The sequence below is a fragment of the Gigantopelta aegis genome, chromosome 8 (genome assembly GCF_016097555.1).
Source record: "Gigantopelta aegis isolate Gae_Host chromosome 8, Gae_host_genome, whole genome shotgun sequence".
In the NCBI taxonomy this organism is placed as follows: domain Eukaryota; kingdom Metazoa; phylum Mollusca; class Gastropoda; order Neomphalida; family Peltospiridae; genus Gigantopelta; species Gigantopelta aegis.
In genome coordinates, this window is record NC_054706.1 from 52,635,145 (window position 1) to 52,655,811 (window position 20,667).

At 36.3% G+C, this 20,667-nt stretch overlaps 1 protein-coding gene across 5 annotated transcripts in view; it reads right to left on the reverse strand.

Moving 5' to 3' along the window:
- Positions 1-7,944, reverse strand: part of LOC121378891 — a 171,012-nt gene extending 163,068 nt beyond the window's left edge. For all 5 annotated transcript variants that reach the window (XM_041507251.1, XM_041507254.1, XM_041507252.1 and 2 more), the window contains exon 1: positions 7,800-7,944. The gene's annotated coding sequence lies outside the window, so the exon portion shown is untranslated. The remainder of the gene's footprint in view (positions 1-7,799) is intronic.
- Between the last annotated feature and the right edge of the window lie 12,723 nt (positions 7,945-20,667).

The window sequence follows — 20,667 nt, forward strand, 5'->3', positions numbered from 1 at the left end:
ATGGAAATACCCTCTGCAATTTTGAAGAATCTGTGGTATTTTCCACCAGGTGTTCATGAGACCCAGCAACATGGCAAAATGATGTTGTTAGCCATTTAGCCAAGATAAATGGTGGAGGAAATAAACCTGATTCTTTCTTAGTCATTGCAACGCAACTCTTTTAAGAATATGTAGTGGTACACCTTATCAAGTATACTTTTTTTTTTTTTCACAGAATAATTATATATATACTCTTCAAAAAAAGTAGGGGAACTCTAATAAGAATTTACAATTGCCAAAATTGTAAGGTATATTAGCTGTGGGGAATGGTTATATGATAATAGTGAATTAATTGGGCAAACATTACAACCGGTAGTTCAGTATTACAGTAGGTTTTATGACCACCAAAGATCTTGAAGGATGATTGGGGTCACAAGTGAAATTTGAAAGTTGATGGGTTTTTTATCAGTAAATCGCAAATTCAAACAATAAAAATGACTAAAAATAAAACAATAACAACTGTATGATCAACAGAATGAAAAAGATTGACAGAAATAATGTTCCACAGTGATTAATCGACCTTCCTGGAAATTGTCAAAATCGAGAATGATACCCCATGCACGTGTACTGGGCAACTGTGTGATGCATGTGCAAACTATGGAATGTGTTTCGGTGTGTTGATAAACAGACCCGAACGTTCTTTACTAGGATGTCTGTGGTCAAAATGTATGTTCGGTCTAATTATATTAGCATTAATATTTCAGGTTTCCCTACATTTTTTGAAGAGTATATATTTGGGAAATGTTAGGGTGAGCACCTTCCTTTGAATATAATACAAGTTTAATTAATCAGAATGGACATAATCAATTTGTACTTTACTCTTTTTTTAAATACCGGTATATATATTTTAATTATATTACGATTTTATTTCTATTATTATTTTTTAGTTTTTTATATAGTCTAGTTATTTATCTATTTTATTTTATTTTATAATAATTTTTAAAATTTTAATTATCTTTTTCTCTTTTTTTGGGGGGGTGGGGGTGGTGGGCAATTAATATCTTAAACTGGTATATGTCTAAATGATATGCTTACCATGGAATGATGCTGAATCATCCTACAAAGTCAAAAATAATTCCACAGATAACTATACGTTATATAAGGCCAAACACCACAGTTATATCCTACATAATTTCAAATACAGTGACATAAAAGTAACTATTCTTGACAAGCTCGTATCTAGAACCAATTGCTCTGTTTTGTTGACAAGCTATATAAATCCATGTAAACTCACGGAAAAACAAGCACTGCATTGCAGGTCAGTCTGAAATGAAACCATTTCTCCCCTGGTCTGAACCCACAAAAATGAGGCAATAAACGTCCACATCAATTAAACAAAGATTCATTCTTCAAACCACCAGTAAAAGTTGACCATAACGTTCTGCCCTCTGTGCATGTCTTTGGTTAAATCAACCCCCATTAACTTGCCAATCATGTACCGTCTGATACTCCAGAACAACTTGTCACCCTGGTTTCACAGACTTCCAGGCATTTTCAGAAGATTCCAACAGCTGGCAGGAAGCAACTAAAGATTCTCAGATGTATTGGAAGTGTTTACCATTTTATGTTTACCTGTAGAGTTAGGGGCATGAATCAACAACAACAAAGTAGGTTAAAGGCAGAGCAAGGAAATAAAACAAATCATGCAGCCATTTAATGAGGGCCAAAGATTAATGGCCAAACTAAGAGCACACATCATTGGGGTTACTACATACATACAAAGCCTGAGGCTATTTTTCTCCTCCTTTTTTTTAGAGTATACTGTAGTAAACTCATTTGACACCCAATAGCTGATGTCTTTGTTCATGTTAGGATGTTGGTAAATATTCATTAAGTAAGTAGTAAACAGAAAAATAAAGCAGAAATCTTCAGTTTATAAAAGTATTAACAAATCCTCATGTTTATATGCCATATGGCCAGATGGCATATATAAATGTTTAGAAAAATTACATTTTATTTGTGGTATTTATGGTGTAACAAGACTGTATTATGACACTTTTTTTAAATTATTTAATACACAACTTTGTGAGATCTCAGATTTTGGAATCATAAATGTTAGTTAACATTACAGTTTAAGCAAACTATTTAGCACAAAAAAATATGAACAGGCAAATGTTTAAACAACTACATCCCCATCCCCACCATCACCCACCCTCAGCTACCTAATTATTAGCACCATGAAATTCCATGGTTATAGGACAACTATTATTACTAAACTGTGAGTGTAATATTTCTACACTAAATGAGCACCATTTTCAGTAACAAAGTTTCTATTAACTTAATTGTTTAAAAAATTAAAATGTAGCTTGTATTCAGTCAATCAATGCCATAGTATCATTAATGGTAAGTTAGTACTAAATAAAATATTTTATATATTACCTTTTAGTTTAATCATGATTTTATGAACTGGGGCCTAATTCACCAAACTCTTGCAACTTTGCGATCTCGCAGTGCAATGCTAAAAGACTTGCAAAGAGGATGCTTTGTTGTCTAGCAGAGTCTAAGAGACCTTGTGAATTAGGCCCCTGGCTCTGTATTCATAAACGTACTTAAGTCAATGTATGATACTTATTTATGTACTTTAAGTATGTATTTAGGTATCATACATTGACTTAAGTACGTTTATGAATACGGAGCCTGGTATCTAGCTCACTTTTGTTTGCTATGAGTCTATAATATCATTTGTTAAAATGAACAATGATATCTAAGCAATATGAGTAATAATTTAGATTATATTACGTTTTATACCCACATATAATTAGAAAAAAAAGATTGTTTGAAGAATATTTTAAATACATTTTATTGATAAACAAGACATCAAAAACTGGCTTCCGTGGTGTCATGGTTAAAACATTAGACATACGGCTGGTAGGTACAGGTACCGACTCCCACCCAGACTGAGTTTTAATGACTCAGTGGGTAGGTGTAAGGCCACTACACCCTCTTCTGAGTCTCTATCATTATCCACTGACAACTATGTAACAACTAAACCACTGTCCTGGACAGACAGCCCAGATAGCTGAGATGTGTGCCCAGGACAGTGTGTGTGAACCTTAATTGGATATAAGCACAAAACTAAGTTGAAATGAAAATGAATTAATCAAAAACTTGATTGGTTCTCTTCAAAATACCACTTGGGAAAAGTTGTTTTAAAACCAACTGTACTGGCATTAAGACAGGTGTTTCAAATTATGAACAAGTATATTATACCTGTATCGCTCCTTCCCCCCCCCCCCCCCCCTCTCTCTCTCTCTCTCTCTCTCTCTCTCTCTCTCATACATCCATATATACAAGTGCTCTCTCTGTTTGTCTCTCTGTCTGTCTGTCTGTCTCTCTCTCATACATACACATACATTGTATACAAGTGCTTTATCTATCTGTCTCTCTCTTTCTCTCTCTCTCATACATCCATATACAAGTGCTTTCTCCCTCTGTCTGTCTCTGTCTGTCTGTCTGTTTGTCTCTCTCTCTCTCTCTCTCAAACACACACACCACACACACAAAATATCTAAAATACGATTAACTTGTTTTGCCCCTTGTTTTTTTTCTTTCTCTCAAACAAAGAATAACTATTATTATAACTTCCTAGCAAGTTGTTTCAAAATGCCTCCCTCCCTCCCTCTCTCCCTCTCTCTCTCTTATACATCCACATATATTGTATACAAGTGCTTTCTCTCTCTGTCTCTCTTCATCTGTCTGTCTCTCTGTCTCTGTCTCTCTCAAACACACACCACACATACATTATCTAAAAGACGATTAGCTTATTTTGCCCTTTGTTTTTTTTTATTTTTTTCTCTCAAACAAAGAATAACTATTATTATAACTTCCTAGCAAGTTGTTTCAAAATGCATCCCTCCCTCCCTCTCTCTTTCTCTCTCTCTCTCTCTCTCTCTTTCATACATCCATACATTGTATACAAGTGCTTTCTCTCTCTCTCTCTCTCTCTCTCTCTCTCTCTCTCTCTCTCTCTCTCTCTCTCTCTCTCTCTCTCTCCATCTGTCTGTCTCTCTCTCTCTCAAACGCACACACCATACATACATTATCTAAAAGACGATTAGCTTGTTTTTCCCTTTGTTTTTGTTTTTTTCTTTCAGAGTCAAACAAAGAATAACTATTATTATAACTTCCTAGCAAGTTGTTTCAAAATGCATCCCTCCCTCTCTCTCTCTCTCTCTCTCTCTCTCTCTCTCTCTCTCTCATACATCCACATACATTGTATACAAGTGCTTTCTCTCTCTCCATCTGTCTGTCTCTCTGTTTCTGTCTCTCTCTGTCTCAAACACACATACCACACATACATTATCTAAAAGACGATTAGCTTGTTTTGCCCTGTTTTTGTTTTTTTCTCTCAAACAAAGAATAACTATTATTATAACTTCCTAGCAAGTTGTTTCAAAATGCCTCCCTCCCTCCCTCCCTCCCTCTCTCTCTCTCTCTCTCTCTCTCTCTCTCTCTCTCTTATATATATATATATATATATATCCACATACATTGTATACACGTGCTTTCTCTCTGTCTCTCTCCATCTGTCTGTCTCTCTGTCTCTCACTCTCTCTCAAACACACATACATTATCTAAAAGACGATTAGCTCATTTTGCCATTTGTTTTTTTCTCTCAAACAAAGAATAACTATTATTATAACTTCCTAGCAAGTTGTTTCAAAATGCATCCCTCCCTCCCTCTCTCTTTCTCTCTCTCTCTCTCTTTCTTTCATACATCCATACATTGTATACAAGTGCTTTCTCTCTCTCTCTCTCTCTCTCTCTCTCTCTCTCCATCTGTCTGTCTCTCTCTCTCTCTCAAACGCACACACCACACATACATTATCTAAAAGACAATTAGCTTGTTTTGCCCTTTGTTTTTGTTTTTTACTCTCAGAGTCAAACAAAGAATAACTATTATTATAACTTCCTAGCAAGTTGTTTCAAAATCAGTTTACAATACATAACATGCTTGAGACCTAGTTCATCCATATTCAGATTGTCTGGGTCAGTTATCATATTCAATTACAAACACCAACAACCCCAGCTTAATTGTTAAAACACAAAATACTTTTTTCTGTAAGGCTTGGTACTATTTGCACTGGTGCCAAACAATTCTTTCACAGAAAGGAACAAATGTATTTTTAGCTGAAACTGCCACCAGTGAAGTGATTTGCCAAGATTTATTATCTAAACATATCCTCTGTCCTTGACTTGGAGATCTCCAAGCTAAACTTTTCTAAAGATATACACTCAGTGCATGTTGATATCTTCTCCAGAGATAGGTAGGCGTGTTTCTTAAAGCAATGTACTTTTAGATATTCACATTTTAAAACTAAAAATAAATAACTAGAATTATACTGCTGAGGAGGTTTGATCCTGTGATCCAAAGCACCTCAGGTGACTGCTCTGTGGGTCTACTGAGCTAAATTCTAACCCTTTGTTTAAAATTAAATTAATGGATTCATTAAAAATTTACCTTTAATATCCAATAAAAACAAAAAACAAATCAAGTCAAAACCACATTAAAGAACACCACTCCTGCAAAATAATATATACTAGTATATATAATTTTTTTAAACAACAACAAATAAATAAAATAAAATAAAATAAAACCTAACCAAAGAAGAATTTTTTTTGGGGGAAAAATAAAAACAGAACCATCTTTGCAAACAGGTTTAAAAAAACAACATTTTTTACCATAATAACATTAGAATAATTCAGCTAAAATGAATAAGCTTAATATTAATGAAATAAATCACTTATTGCATATAGAAAAAAGGGGTAAAACCAAATTCACCAGTTATAACAGCAGCTATAGTCCGATATATCTGACTTCAACTGAATTTTTCCAATTTAGCCGACAGCAGATGCATGGGACTAAACTACAGCTTATTTGTAAATTCCACATCAAAGTACAGGAAGGAAATAAAGGAAATGTTTTATTTAACGATGCACTCAAAACATTTTATTTATGGTTACATGGCGTCGGACATATGGTTAAGGACCACACAGATATTGAGAGAGGAAACCTGCTGTTGCAACTTCATAGGCTACTCTTTTATATGCACCATCCCACAGACAGGATAGCACATACCACAGCCTTTGTAATACCAGTCGTGGTGCTCTGGCTGGAACAAGAAATAGCCAAATGGGCCCACTGACGGGGATCGATCCCAGACCAACCACGCATCAGGTGAATGCTTTACCACTGGGCTACATCCTGCCCCTACATCAAAGTACAGTGCAACCTGTCTGAACAGGACCCTGAACAAACTAGAATCTTGCTAAAACCGGCCAACTTTCATGGGCCAGAATTTTCTAAATTCTAATGTGTTACCCCCAAATCACCGGATCCTGTCTAAATCTAATAAATATTATGTCCCAGGCGTGATCCGATTTAGACTGGTTTCATTGTATATATTTTCATCATTTCAACCTGAACACTAAAATTTTCAAAGTGCACCTCAGCAATAGTGTTAGGAACTGATTGGAATTTCTGCATTGATCATTGATTATAATCGGCTGGCACCAACCAACTAACTCTCGATTACACAATCAGAGTTATATGAACATAAGACAGATTTTATTAATAAACACCACACCCCTACTGTCATATTACTGGGATCTATAGGCTACCAATGGCTAAGACTTAGCCTAAGTTTACCTTTAATAACTATTTAATTTCTTAAATTTTCTTTATGTATACATGTAAAGAAACACCAACCCCAAAAATATCACTGGAAGAATAATTACAGTTTCCCAAACTATCGATTATGCATTTTTATGATCAACAATTACATCGGTTGAGCCAAATTGCCCAACTTTTAAAAATTATAATTGCATGATCATTGGAATCTCATTCCTCAGCACTTGTTTTAATCAGCAGAACTTGTAACACAACAATCATGTCACTTGTGAAGCTTGGTCTAAAGTGGTATATATATATATATATGATATTCACCTCTTCCCAAGAGGTTATTCTAACCAAACAGCAGCATATTTTATTCTCAAAACAAACAATATCACATGTATCAGTTACTGATATACCAGTCACTGAGCACTGGTTGGATTGGGAAAACAAATAGTATAAAAATGGGACTCTGACCTATGATACCTTATGTAGGTGTGATTTAACCACTATATTCCACAGGTGAGTAATGATACCTTGATATCAGCTAACAAAATATTAAATTAATTCGATTTTTTTTTTTATATATATAAAAAATATTTTTAAAAATTTCATAACCATTTCAAGACAAAATAGATAAATAAATAAATAAATAAATAAATAAATATATATATATATATATATATATATATATATATATATATATATATATATATATATATATATATATATATATATATATAAATTGTGTTTAATACTACTTAGTAAAATGTGATAAGTTAATTAGTGGAATCTCACTATTTTGGGGGAAAACTAGAAACCAGTTCCTGTTTATATATATATATCATATAATGTGTGCATATTTAAAATTACAATTAAACACCATTTTATTTTTAAATAATATTTTCCACTAAATATAATTTGGTAAACAACTGAATGAATCATAGAATATTCTGGCTATTAATAACAGCAGCATGCGTCAAACTAGGCTGTGCCGACGAGACATGCAAACACAGATAAGACTGAAGTGCTCATCCTTTAGTCAGGGAAAAAAACACACCGCCACCACCACACAACACATTCATCATAACTTTCATAACTTTCTCACCAAAGTTACAACTAATATTTTCAAACGAAAACCACCAACCTTAAAAGTTGTGTCTTTTGTCTGCTGTTGGTAAAGGGTAGAATTTTGGGGTACCCTGTTGTTTCCGAAAAATTGTGGGTTCTTTGCTCCCTTTGGTAAAACCAGATTCAACTATAAGAAGCCATGTTAGTGATTGTGCCGTGGAATTTTGAAATCCGACTCATGCGGGGAGAGCTAGGCTTGGAGGCAGAGCCGATTGGGCTCCATTGGCAGCATAAACAGAATCCTGGCATTCTACCAACTTGTTTTGTAGGCCAGCTTCTCACACTTGTGTCTCAGATCTCTAACTTCTTTTTTGTAAAAACCACCTAAAGGTGTTTATTAAATTAACATTGTGTAAGTCGGTGTTAAGATGCTAATATGGGAGTTCGTATATAAAATATTCACGTTAAAAACTAACTAAAGGTGTTTATTAAATTAACATTGTGTAAGTCGGTGTTAAGATGCTAATATGGGAGTTATTATATAAAATATTCACTTTAAAAACTAACTAAAGGTGTTTATTAAATTAACATTGTGTAAGTCAGTGTTAAGATGCTAATATGGGAGTCATTATATAAAATACTCACTTTAAAAACTAACTAAAGGTGTTTATTAAATTAACATTGTGTAATATGGGATTTATTATATAAAATATTCACTTTAAAAACTACCTAAAGGTGTTTATTAAATTAACATTGTGTAAGTTGGTGTTAAGATGCTAATATGGGAGTTATTATATAAAATATTCTTTTTAAAAACTACCTAAAATTGGTTTATTAAATTAATATTGTGTAAGTCAGTGTTAAGATGCTAATATGGAAGTTATCATGGTATACAAAATATTCTCTTTAAAAACTACCTAAAGGTGTTTATTAAATTAACATTGTTATTAGTTGTTATGGGAGTTATTATACAAGAAGTTCAATTTTTAAAAATAATCGAAACATTTATTAAATTAACATTATGGAAGTTGGAATTGTTATACAAATTGTTCACTTGTTCAAAGGAGTTTATTAAATTAATATTCTGTAAGTCTGTGTTCAGATAATATATGGGAAAGAAGGAAGGAAATGTTTTATTTAAAGACACACTCAACACATTTTATTTAAGGTTATATGGTGTCGGACATATGGTTATGGACCACACAGATATTAAGAGAGGAAACCCGCTGTCACCATTTCATGGGCTACTCTCTTCGATTAGCAGCAAGGGATCTTTTATATGCAACATCCCACAAACAGGATAACACATACCACGGCCTTTGATATACCAGTCATGGTGCACTGACTGGTGCGAGAAATAGCCCAATGGGCCCACTGACGGAGATCGATCCCAGACCGACCGTGCATCGAGCGAACGCTTTACCACTGGGCTACGTCCTGCCCCAGATGCTATATGGGAGCTATTATACAAAATGTTCACTTTAAAAAATAAAAACGCAACCAAAAGATGTTTATTAAATAACATTATGAAAGTCAGTAAAAAGATATAAGCTACTGTACAAATTGTTCACTTTTTAATCTACCAAAAGGTGATTTTAAAATTAACATTATCGAAGTTACAGGGAACATTTTGTTTTCGAAATCTTGAATAGCGATATTTCTAATCAACTGAAAATTAATTAGCAACTACTGTTTAATATTTTTAAATTGTGTAGCGATCTCTGAACCTTGTGTAGCGAATCGTGACACGATACTGAATAAAATGTTTCCCGAGTTAGTGTTAAGATGCTAATAATGGAATTATTTTACACTTTACTTCGTCTTTAACTACCAAATATGTATTCCCTTTATATTTAGGTACAATTATTTTAATTAACATTATGCAACTTAGTATCAAATATATGTCAATGTGCAGGGGATTTCAACTTCCAAGAGATGTTCATTATTAATTGTTAGTCTTTGTTAAAATGTTCATTTATGTGGAGATAATAGTTTAGTAAAAAAAAAATTGTTAATCCTACTGCCCCCTTTTCTTTCTCTTTCTCATTTCTTCCCGATCTGACAATTCTCCTATCTTTCAACTTCTTTCACTGTCCACCTCCACATCCCAGTCTTTGTCTCTCCAACCGGGACAGGTGCTCGTCTCTTGTGGCTATCTGTGCCACACACCTGCCATTCCCCATCAGCTTTTAGCTGTGGGCTTAGTCTGACCACTTCGGGGAGTGTTCAGTATTTTAGTAATTTTACAAACTTAAAGCTGTTATATGATTTTACCAGAAAATGATGGGGGGGGGGAGTTAGGGAGGTGGGGTCAGGTGCAGGGTGGAATTAATATATAATAAACTGTATATTTTGAAATCTATCGCTTGTACTCTTTGTAATTATAAGAATTGTTTTAAATTTTTGGGAAATTTTAAAATGTATACATGTATTTAAGTGTTACAAATATATTATAAAATCACTTCGTTATACTGTGCTATTTTATACAATAATTTGAAACTTAAATATCAACAAGCATTCTGACAGTACTGCGAAAGCAATACATGTCTTCTACCGGGCCCTACAAATTTTCACATCTCCTAAGTTCAAGGGCCATAATTCTGCCAAAAATGGGAATATCTTCGTAAAATTCACACTTGCTTTGTAACAGTATATGATAAAGCTAAACACAAAATTTCAATATTTTGACGCATTCCAAAATTAATGTGGGAAAGACAAATTTTTATATCTCCATCGATTGGAGCTTACTTTTAAAGTACATTATTTAATGCAATAGTACCAAAATGCTAAACCTTATTGTTTTATTATATATTAAACAAACAGAAAACTAAAATTGTTTAATAACACTTAAAACATTTTAACCTACATGTATGGTTGTTTGGTGTCAATTTCCCCTGCTCATGTAGAATACTAGTTCAAATCTGTCCAACAACCTCCAAGATATAACAATAGAGTTATCTGCCTTCTGTAAACAATCATTCAGTATTGACAAACACCGGCTTCGGTGGTGTCGTGGTTAGGCCATTGGACATAAGGCTGGTAGGTACAAGGTTCGCATCCTGGTACTGGCTCCCACCCAGAGTGAGTTTTAACGCTCAATGGGTAGGTGTAAGACCACTACACACCCTTTTCTATCTCACTAACCACTAAAAACTAACCCTCTGTCCTGGACAGACAGTCCAGATAGCTGAGGTGTGTGCCAAAGACAGCCTGCTTGAACCTCAGTTAGAAGGAAGGAAATGTCTTATTTAACAACGCACTCAACACATTTTACTTACGGTTATATGGCGTCAGTCATATGGTTAAGGACCACACAGATATTGAGGGAGGAAACCCACTGTCGCCACTTCATGGGCTACTATTTTCGATTAGCAGCAAGGGATCTTTTATATGCACCATCCCACAGACAGGATAGTACATACCATATGGCCTTTGTTACACCAGTTGTGGAGCACTGGCTGGAACGAGAAATAGCCCAATGGATCCACCGATGGGGATCGATCCTAGACCGACTGCACATCAAGCGAATGCTTTACAACTGGGCTACGCCCCGCCCTGAACCTCAATTGGATATAAGTACAAAAATAAGTTGAAATGAAATATTGACAAACATGTAATCATGTATTATCCCATCTCTATAGCTACACAAGACAGACCCATTCTATGATGTCAGCCATGTGGAATAAATCTATCTTTCGTAGGCTATGATGTCATTGTTTTTATCATGGGGAGAGAGAGTATTATGTTGTTGGTAATATATGATGTCATATTAATGCGAGTTGGTGATCTGAGGTCACCAAACAAACATTTTACATTGATATTTTGTCATTCAAATAAAAACTATCTTGTTAATCTGTAGTGTTAAATTATATTTAACACATGCGGCAAATATGATAGTATAGTTTATTTTGATAAAATGGTTATATGATGGAGTCTTATAATCCACATGGTTTATTTCTATGTCTGATAGGCGACTATTGCGGTCAATTTTACTATTGCAATAGTATTGCGACAGTTAACTTACTATTGTGATAGTATTGCAATAGTGATAGTACTATTGCAATAGTATTGCAATGGTATTGTGTATTCTTAAATCGCTTGATGTGTGTCTGTCTGTCTGTCTGTCTGTATTGATGTATGAATATCTATATATTGTATGTATGTCGAGGTTGACAATACATACATGTACATAGATATTAATGCACTGGCGCAGGGGATAATTAAATCCTTTCTGGCCTCACAAAGTGTCCCATGCCGTTGCTGGGACTCGAACCTGTGGCACCGAATCACCCGCAAATTGCAAGACTAACCACGATTTAAAAAAAAAAAATTCATAGGCAAAATGCTCGCCTATCAAAGTTGTTAGCCTGTCTACAGCAATTTTAAAGCAGAACTTTTGCAACAAAAAAAGAAAGAAATGTTTTATTTAACGACGCATTCAACACATTTTATTTATGGTTATATGGCGTCAGACATATGGTTAAGGACCACACAGATTTTGAGAGGAAACCCGCTGTTGCCACTACTACTCTTTCCGATTAGCAGCAAGGGATCTTTTATTTGCACTTCCCCCAGGCAGGATAGCACAAACCATGGCCTTTGTTGAACCAGTTATGGATCACTGGTCGGTGCAAGTGCTTTATACCTACCCATTGAGCCTTGCGGAGCACTCACTCAGGGTATGGAGTCGGTATCTGGATTAAAAATCCCAAGCCTTGACTGGGATCCGAACCCAAAACCTACCAGCCTGTAGACCGATGGCCTAACCACGATGCCACCGAGGCCGGTTTTTGCAACAAATAAACACAAAATTAAAACAAAAAATTATCCCTTCAATTGTTATCCAATGGCAAAAAACAATCATTGCTAAAGTCTTTGACCATCAGCAATATATATCGCAGTTATGGCAGTTGATGTCAGTGCTTCCGTTAACTTTGAGCCTGTATAGAAGCATTTTCATCTCAATAAATATAGATGTTAAAGCATTTTCATTAAATGTATGATCCTTACATGTTCCATCTTTGGTACTTTTGCTGAGTCTTGAAAAGTACTGGTTTACTGTGAACTTTCATCAAAGAAACAGTTTTTTGGGCAAAGCGCTAAAATCTGGAATTCTGTAAAAATCCAGAGACTTTTCATCTCTGATTGTAAATTCTTGTGGATTAAAAATATATGGCCTACAAGAATGAACCTGCATCAAAAATAAAACAGAATTGGTGGATTAAAAGAAATGATATTAATGAATAACAATCGGATGCACCAACAAAGGTTATAGTTACGACCTGAAAATCGTTGGTAAGCAATAAACTGTTTTTCTAAAATTATGTACGAGTGCAATCACTCTCAGTATCAAATTCACAGTACTTTTGATTAAAGTAAGCTAGCGATATCAGCATGTGATAAGCCACTGAGGCTAGCAATTTTCGCCCACATAGAAATTGTTTTGCATGAACACAAGCAAGCGAGAACATTTTTTCATGTCAAACCACAAGGTGTATAGAGATTATTACATGAGCTTGTGTGTCGTACTGATTTTACGAAACGACTGTCAGGATTTTTGTATTGCCAGAGCGAGAGCGAGGGTAATACATCAATCCTGACACGAGTTTCGTAACATCAGTATGACTCACACGCACGTGTAATAATTTCTTTATTATCCATATTATTATTGTTGTTTTCTTTATGAATAACAAGACCCAACTCAAAATGTTTCAACCACAACTAGAAGGAGACGACGAAATGACATCATATTTTAAATGCGCAGTCTGAGCTAAGACTGGAGAAGCAACGTCATAACATGACGTCGCTTCCCAAAATTACGTCATTACACTTGTTATTACACGTGTGCTTCGTATGATTATTATTAACTTGGTTATGTTGAACCATATGGATAATAAAGTAAGAAAGTGCATGACATCCAGCAGGAAATATTTTGTTTTCAAAACCGGTCTCTGTGGTTTTATGGTTTGGCCATCGAACATACGGCTGGCAGGTACAGGGTTCGCAGCCCGGTACTAGCTCCCACTCGGAGTGAGGTTTAACGACTCAATGGGTAGGTGTAATAAGACCACTACAAATTCTTTTTTCTCTTACTAACAACTAACAATTAACCCACTGTCCTGGACAGACAGCCCAGATAACTGAAGTGTGTGCCCAAGACAGCGTGCTTGAACCTTAATTGGATATAAGCATGGAAATAAATTAAAATGAAATGTTTTCAAATTCTTGATGAACGATATTTCTAGTCGATTGAATATTGATTAGCAACTACCGTTTAATGTTTTAAAATTGGGTAGCGATCTCTGAAACTTGCATAGTAAACAGCAATGCAAAACTGAACAAAATGTTCCTTGTCTGGATATATGTGAATAACTGTACTGATATATCATTCAACAGATTTCAAGAAAAAACTAAATCAAACTGCACTCTGCACACTGGACACTGCATGCATATGAAAGTGGTCTTACTTTGTTGACATATAAATGCAATTTTTTTTTAAGGATATACAAGGGCTCAATCATATCAATGGTAAGAAACTTTGTTGCAGAATATTTATAAGTTAAATAATTTGTTTGTTTATCAATAACACTGGTGTACATTAATTAATTAATCATCGGCTGTTGTATGTTAAAACATTTGGTAATTCTGACACACAGCTATATTTTCCCATCAGCAGAAAAGGATCTTTTTTTATGCACTTTCCCATGGACAGGATAGCACATACCACAGCCTTTGATATTCCAAAGCACCTCAGATGAGCATTCTAGCGACAGAGCTGGATCCCTGACCATGGCCCAAATAAAGAGACTAATTCTACCATCCACAGCACCTCAAAGGAAGGAAGGAAATGTTTTATTTAACGATGCACTCAACACATTTTATTTACGGTTATATGGCGTCAGACATATGGTTACGGACCACACAGATATTGAGAGAGGAAACCTGCTGTCGCAATTTCATGGGCTACTCTTTTTGATTAGCAGCAAGGGATCTTTTATATGCACCATCCCACAGACAGGCTAGTGCATACATGGCCTTTGTTACACCAGTTGTGGAGCACTGGTTGGAACGAGAAATAGCCCAATGGATCCACTGACAGGGATCGATCCTAGACCGACCGCACATCAAGTGAAAGCTTTACCACTGGGCTACGTCCTGACCCTGCATCTCAAAGGAGCTTTCGACTAACAAGTAATATTTCAATCCCTGTATAGTGGCAAAGACTGAGGTAAGAAGAACTGGTCCCATGACCAGTAGCATCTCAGATCAAAGAAATCTGTTTTGTTTAACAACACCATTAGAGCGCATTAATTAATCATCGACTATTGGGTGTCAAACATTTGATAATTTTGACATATACAGCAGTTTTAGAGGAAACATGCTACATTTTCCCATTAGCAGCGAGGGATCTTTAATATGAACTTCCTAGACAGGATAGCACATACCACAGCCTTTGATAATCTCAGATCATTGCTAAGCTCTCTATCCCACTATCAAGAGCCTGGTAATTTACTGAATCCACCAATGAATGGAGTTGATCCTGCAACCCTGTAACATCCCAGCCGAGCACTCTACCACTGAGCTTCTCTCTGTACCGTGAGGCAAGCACAGTACTTAGCTATATATATATATATCCCACTCTCAGTAACCTGATGAATTACTAAAACCATCGATGAGTGGATTCGATCCTACAACACCCTAGGCGGCACTATATGCCTGAGCTATAGGCACACCTTCTATATGTACCCTGTGTCAAGCCACAGTAGCTATATATCCATGATTGACATGAGGTATATATCCCACTCCCAGTAACCTGGTAATTTACTGAATCCACCAGTGAGTGGATTTGATCCTGCGACCTGTAACACCCTAGGCGAGCTCTCTACCACTGAGCTACCGGCACACCTTCTCTCTGTACCGTGTGCCAAGCCACACAGCTTTCAGGTACATCTCGTTCTGGCTGGTGGCAGTCTAACCGTTAATTAACCAACTTTACACAGTGATGCAACATAACATTTCCAGCACTCTTTCAAAACAACTTTCCCACGGTCTTGAAATGTTAAAAAAAAAGACACAAAAATGTGAGAGCTATGAGGAATTCCAGAGAGCTCTTCCAAACAAGTTTGGCAGACACACACTCCTGCACACACACACGCATATAACACACACACACACACACACACACAACTAGCTCCTACACAACTGTATGCAGAAAACCTGCCCCAGTGATTTTGTATCAGATTTCTCTTATCAGGGGAAACAATTTGCCCTTATAAGGCAGTGCCGAGGTCACCAGAGGTCAAAGAAAAAAAAAACTGGATTGAAGAGGTAACAAACCACTTTTATTTATGTGAGCGAAACTGCAAAGTGGTTATCTTGTCAGGTAGCAGCTGAAAAGGCGGGGCTAGTTAGCCTGTCAATCATGGATGGAATGTGGAGATGTTTATATGTATAATTAGATATACAGATGCAATATGTGCATATACATTGACAGTTGGTTGAATAACATAAGAAATATAATTCTGTAAATTTTTGAAATGGGTTTAACTAAATCATTTTAGTATTAGTTTTCTTTTTACAGCAGAAACTCCTGTATCCTAACTTCATTAGTCAAATTGGAAGGAGAGGTATAGATCTGGATTTTGAGTGGTCAGTGTGTTTTATGTGTGTGTATGTGTGGTGTGTGTGTGTGTTGTGTGTGTGTGTGTGTGTGTGTGTGTGTGTTGTATGTATGTGTTGTGTGTGTGTTGTGTGTTTTGTGTGTGTGTGTGTGTGTGTGTGTGTGTGTGTTTTGTGTGTGTGTGTGTGTGTGTGTGTGTGTTGTGTGTGTGTGTGTTGTGTATGTATGTGTGTGTGTTATGCTGTATTGTGTGTTTGTGTGTGTTTGTTGTAATTGTTGTGTGTGGTGTATGTGTGTGTGGTGTATGTGTGTGTGGTGTATGTGTGTGTGTGTGTGTTGTGTTGTGTGTGTTGTGTTGTGTGTGTGCTGTGTGTTGTGTGTATGTTGTGTGTTGTGCATGTGTGTGTTGTTATGTTGTTTGAGTGGTGTGTGTGTGTGTGTGGTGTGGTGTGTGTGTTATGTGTGTGGTGTGTGTGGCATGTGTGTGGTGTGTGTTTGGTGTATGTTTGTGTTGTGTTGTGTGTGGCATGTGTGTGTGTGGTGTTGTGTGGCATGTGTGTGTGTTGTGTTGTGTGGCATGTGTGTGCGTATTGTGGTGTGTGGCATGTGTGTTGTGTTGTGTGTGGCATGTGTGTGTGTTGTGTTAAGTGTGTGTGTGTGTGCATGCAAGCATGAGTGCATCTGTGTATTCGTGCATCTGTGTATTCGTGCATGTGCATGTGTGTGAGTGTGTGTGTGTGTGATCTTACCCTTTGAAGCCAGATGATGCTCATACAGAATGTTCACAACAGCATATACAACAATATACATCGTTAACTTTAACATTTCAGTACACCTTTTTTGGACGACATTCTTTGAATTTGCCTTTGACATGGACTTTGTCATACATAGTGGTTTGAGGTTATCTGAAAACTACCTACCTAACATCCATATGCCCCCTCCCCTCCTCTGTGGTATATACTTGATCTACAGACAAAACTCCAACCCTTACAAAGTACAAAATTTCACATGTACTGGGTCTGTCTGTGTGTTGTTTATTCAACTTTAAATTGAAGCAAACCACCTATCAGTTAGGTAATGAACCATTATGTCCAAAATTAAAAGATGTAAACTTGATGATCAGTGGAACTTTATAATAATAATAATAATAATAATAATAATAATAATAAAACAATATAACAATAATCAGTTACCAGTACCCATGTAAAAACATTCCACACCTCATTAATTGATGCTCCTACCCTTTGAATTCGCCCACTTGTTTCTGTGGTATGTAAAATCTATATAGTTATTGTAAATTAGAATCTTCTACGCATTGAATGCCCATTCTGAAATATGTAAAATCTGGATGAACCTCCTACCCCATGAATGAATCTTTAATTAAACACCCCAGCACAAAAAAAAACCCAGACATCTGCAAAGGCCATGGTATGTACTATCCTGCCTGTGGGATGGTGTATATAAAACATCCCTTGCTGCTAATTGAAAAGAATAGCCCATGAAGTGGTGACAGTGGGTTTTCTCTCTCAATATCTGTGTGGTCCTTAACCATATGTCCGACGCCATATAACTGTAAATAAAATGTGTTGAGTGCCTTGTTAAATAAAACATTTCCTTCATTACTCTTACCAGGGCAGGATTTAGCTCAGTTGGTTGAGGTGCTTGCGTCGCAGGATCAAACCACCTTGGTGGATCCATTCAGCTGATTGGGGTTTTTTTTCTTTCCAACCAGTGCACCATAACTGGTCCAAGGCTGTGGTATGTGCTTTCCTGTCTGTGGAAAAATTGCATATATAAAAGATCCCTTGCTGCATTAGGAAAAATGTAGCAGGTTTCTTCTGATGACTACGTGTCAGAATTACCAAATGTTTGACATACAATAGCCGATGATTAAATTAATCAATGTACTCTAGTGGTGTCGTTAAAACAAAAAAAAACATTCATTACCTTTACCAATATGTCTTATGCCATATATAACAAAAAACAACTTGTGTTGAGTGCATCATTAAATAAACCATTAAACAATGGCGCAGGAAGCAGGAGGGCAACGTACCCCCACCCACATTGTGGGAGAAGTGATGTTTTTAATATATTTATACATGTGTGTGTGTATGTCCCCCCCCCCCCCCCCCCCCCCCCCCCCCCCCCCCCCCCCCCCCCCCCCGGCCCATTTTTTGGCACCTTTCTACGCCCGTGCTGATTTCTTTCGGATTCTAAAATCCAAAAGAACCTCTTACGCCATTGACTGTACAGTACCCCACTCTGCAGTCTGTGAAAGTTCTGGCCCTGATGGAAGCTGATAAAGGCTGGAGGAATCTAAGTTGGGATGACTCACAGACTGAGGTCTATATATATACATACCTACTGAGCGGCTAAACAGTCAGCAACCACCTTGTTTATTGGCTTGTGGCACCTCATGGCTTGCTGCTGTTTATAGCACCTAGCTCTCTGCACAAATACACCTGGCAAATATATACCTAACCCCAGCACGGACAGCCCTCAGCTGTGTGTACAAGGGTCATATTCTTCAAACTCATCATTTTATTAAAGCCACAGACCCTAGACCCTAACTATTAGCCAGCACTTGTTACATATACTCAACAAAATCATACAAATATACCTGACAAATATACCTGACCCAGCCTTGACAGCCTTCAGCTGTATGTACCAGAGTCATATTTCTCAAACTCATTATTTCATTAAAGCCACAAACCCTATTTGTTATTAGACAAGTATAAGATATAATCAACAAAATCTTACAAATATACCATACCCCAGCTGGACACCCTTCATATTCTTCAAACTCATTATTATTTAATTAAAACCACAGACCCTATAGATAATTATTAGACAAACGTGTAAAATATACTAAACCAAATCTTACAAATATACCTGACCCCAGTTTGGACAACTTCAGCAATGTGTACAAGTGTCATATTCTTTTAGTTTTTTTTTTTTCTTCTTTTTAAATTTTTTTATTGTCCCTAGAAACAAGAGCAATGTCAAGGTCGGGGGCCTCGAATCATTACTGTACAACTGTATGCTGTATACAATTTTTTTTAAATTATTATTATTTACAATTGTTTGTACTATATGAAATATAATTAACTTGTTTTTGTGTATGTGACGGTACATGCTCTTAATTTTGTTTTCGCCTGTGGCGATATTATTTGCGCGACGGTCATCAAGCTTTTCTAATACACACCCAGCCCAGATTCGGAGGCCATGTGGCTAGTAGTTACGTAATATCTCCGGTAGTGCTGTTTATGGCCAGGGGATTGCTCGCGGGATGGCGACAGCCAGTCTGACGATCAGAGGAAAATATGCCGGCGTGGTGGTTGTGGAAAATCCACATGATACGTGAGGTACCGCTTTGTACCCCCAAGCGATATTCGCTGTCTCTGAGAGTTTTGAATAAATAGCTAGGGTTTAGAGATAACTGGGAGAACCAAAAAGGAAGGCTTCCCGGGAACGTTAGTCTGTTTGGACTTTGGTAAATATATTATTTCTGCTCTGTTGTATAACCTTGATGTAAATGATGTGACTTTAAATATTTTAATACTGTATTATACCAATATTCTTTAGACAGTGTCTTCGGTCATCTGACGAAGTAAATCGTAGACTTATTGTTCTAACATTATACGAGTATTTGGTAATATAAAGCTTAGCCAGTCATCCTAGAGGACCTAGATAAACTGTAGGTTATTGTCTTTATTGTGATAGGTACCAGTATTAATTCTGTGTTACAAGGTTACTGAATGAGTAGTTAGGGTTAATTAAAAATTAACCAGTTAGGAATAGTGTTGTAATTCCTTTATTAATTAAGTTCCCCTGGAAGCGTTTCTCCATTATCGCACGTGTGTGTGTTAGCGTTTCTCAATTATCACACGTGTGGGTGTTGTGTCATGGTGAAGTGATTAGCATATTGTGTAAACTAGACACCTAGAGATTAACTAATTAAGTGATCAGTTCTGGGTTGTTATTATTGTTGTTATTAATTAACTACTGCAGCAGTACATTTGTCAGCGTAGGTTAATACAGATTCCAAAGTGTATTGTGTTTTTGTTGTGTTTTCTAGTGAACTAAACGTGCTATAATCATATATACTTGTATAAGATCTTATCTCTGATCATACCTCGAGACGAGCCACAGCGGGTATAACTGCCTGTTACAGAGAGATCTAATAGATATACAGTTAGGAGAGATATTTGGACAATCGTGTTTCATTCAGTTACGGGTATTGTAGAATCCCCGTGACAGTAATGTAATATGACCCTCATTGTGGGGTTTTTGTGCCTTTATAAAAATCTACCACAATGTCCTA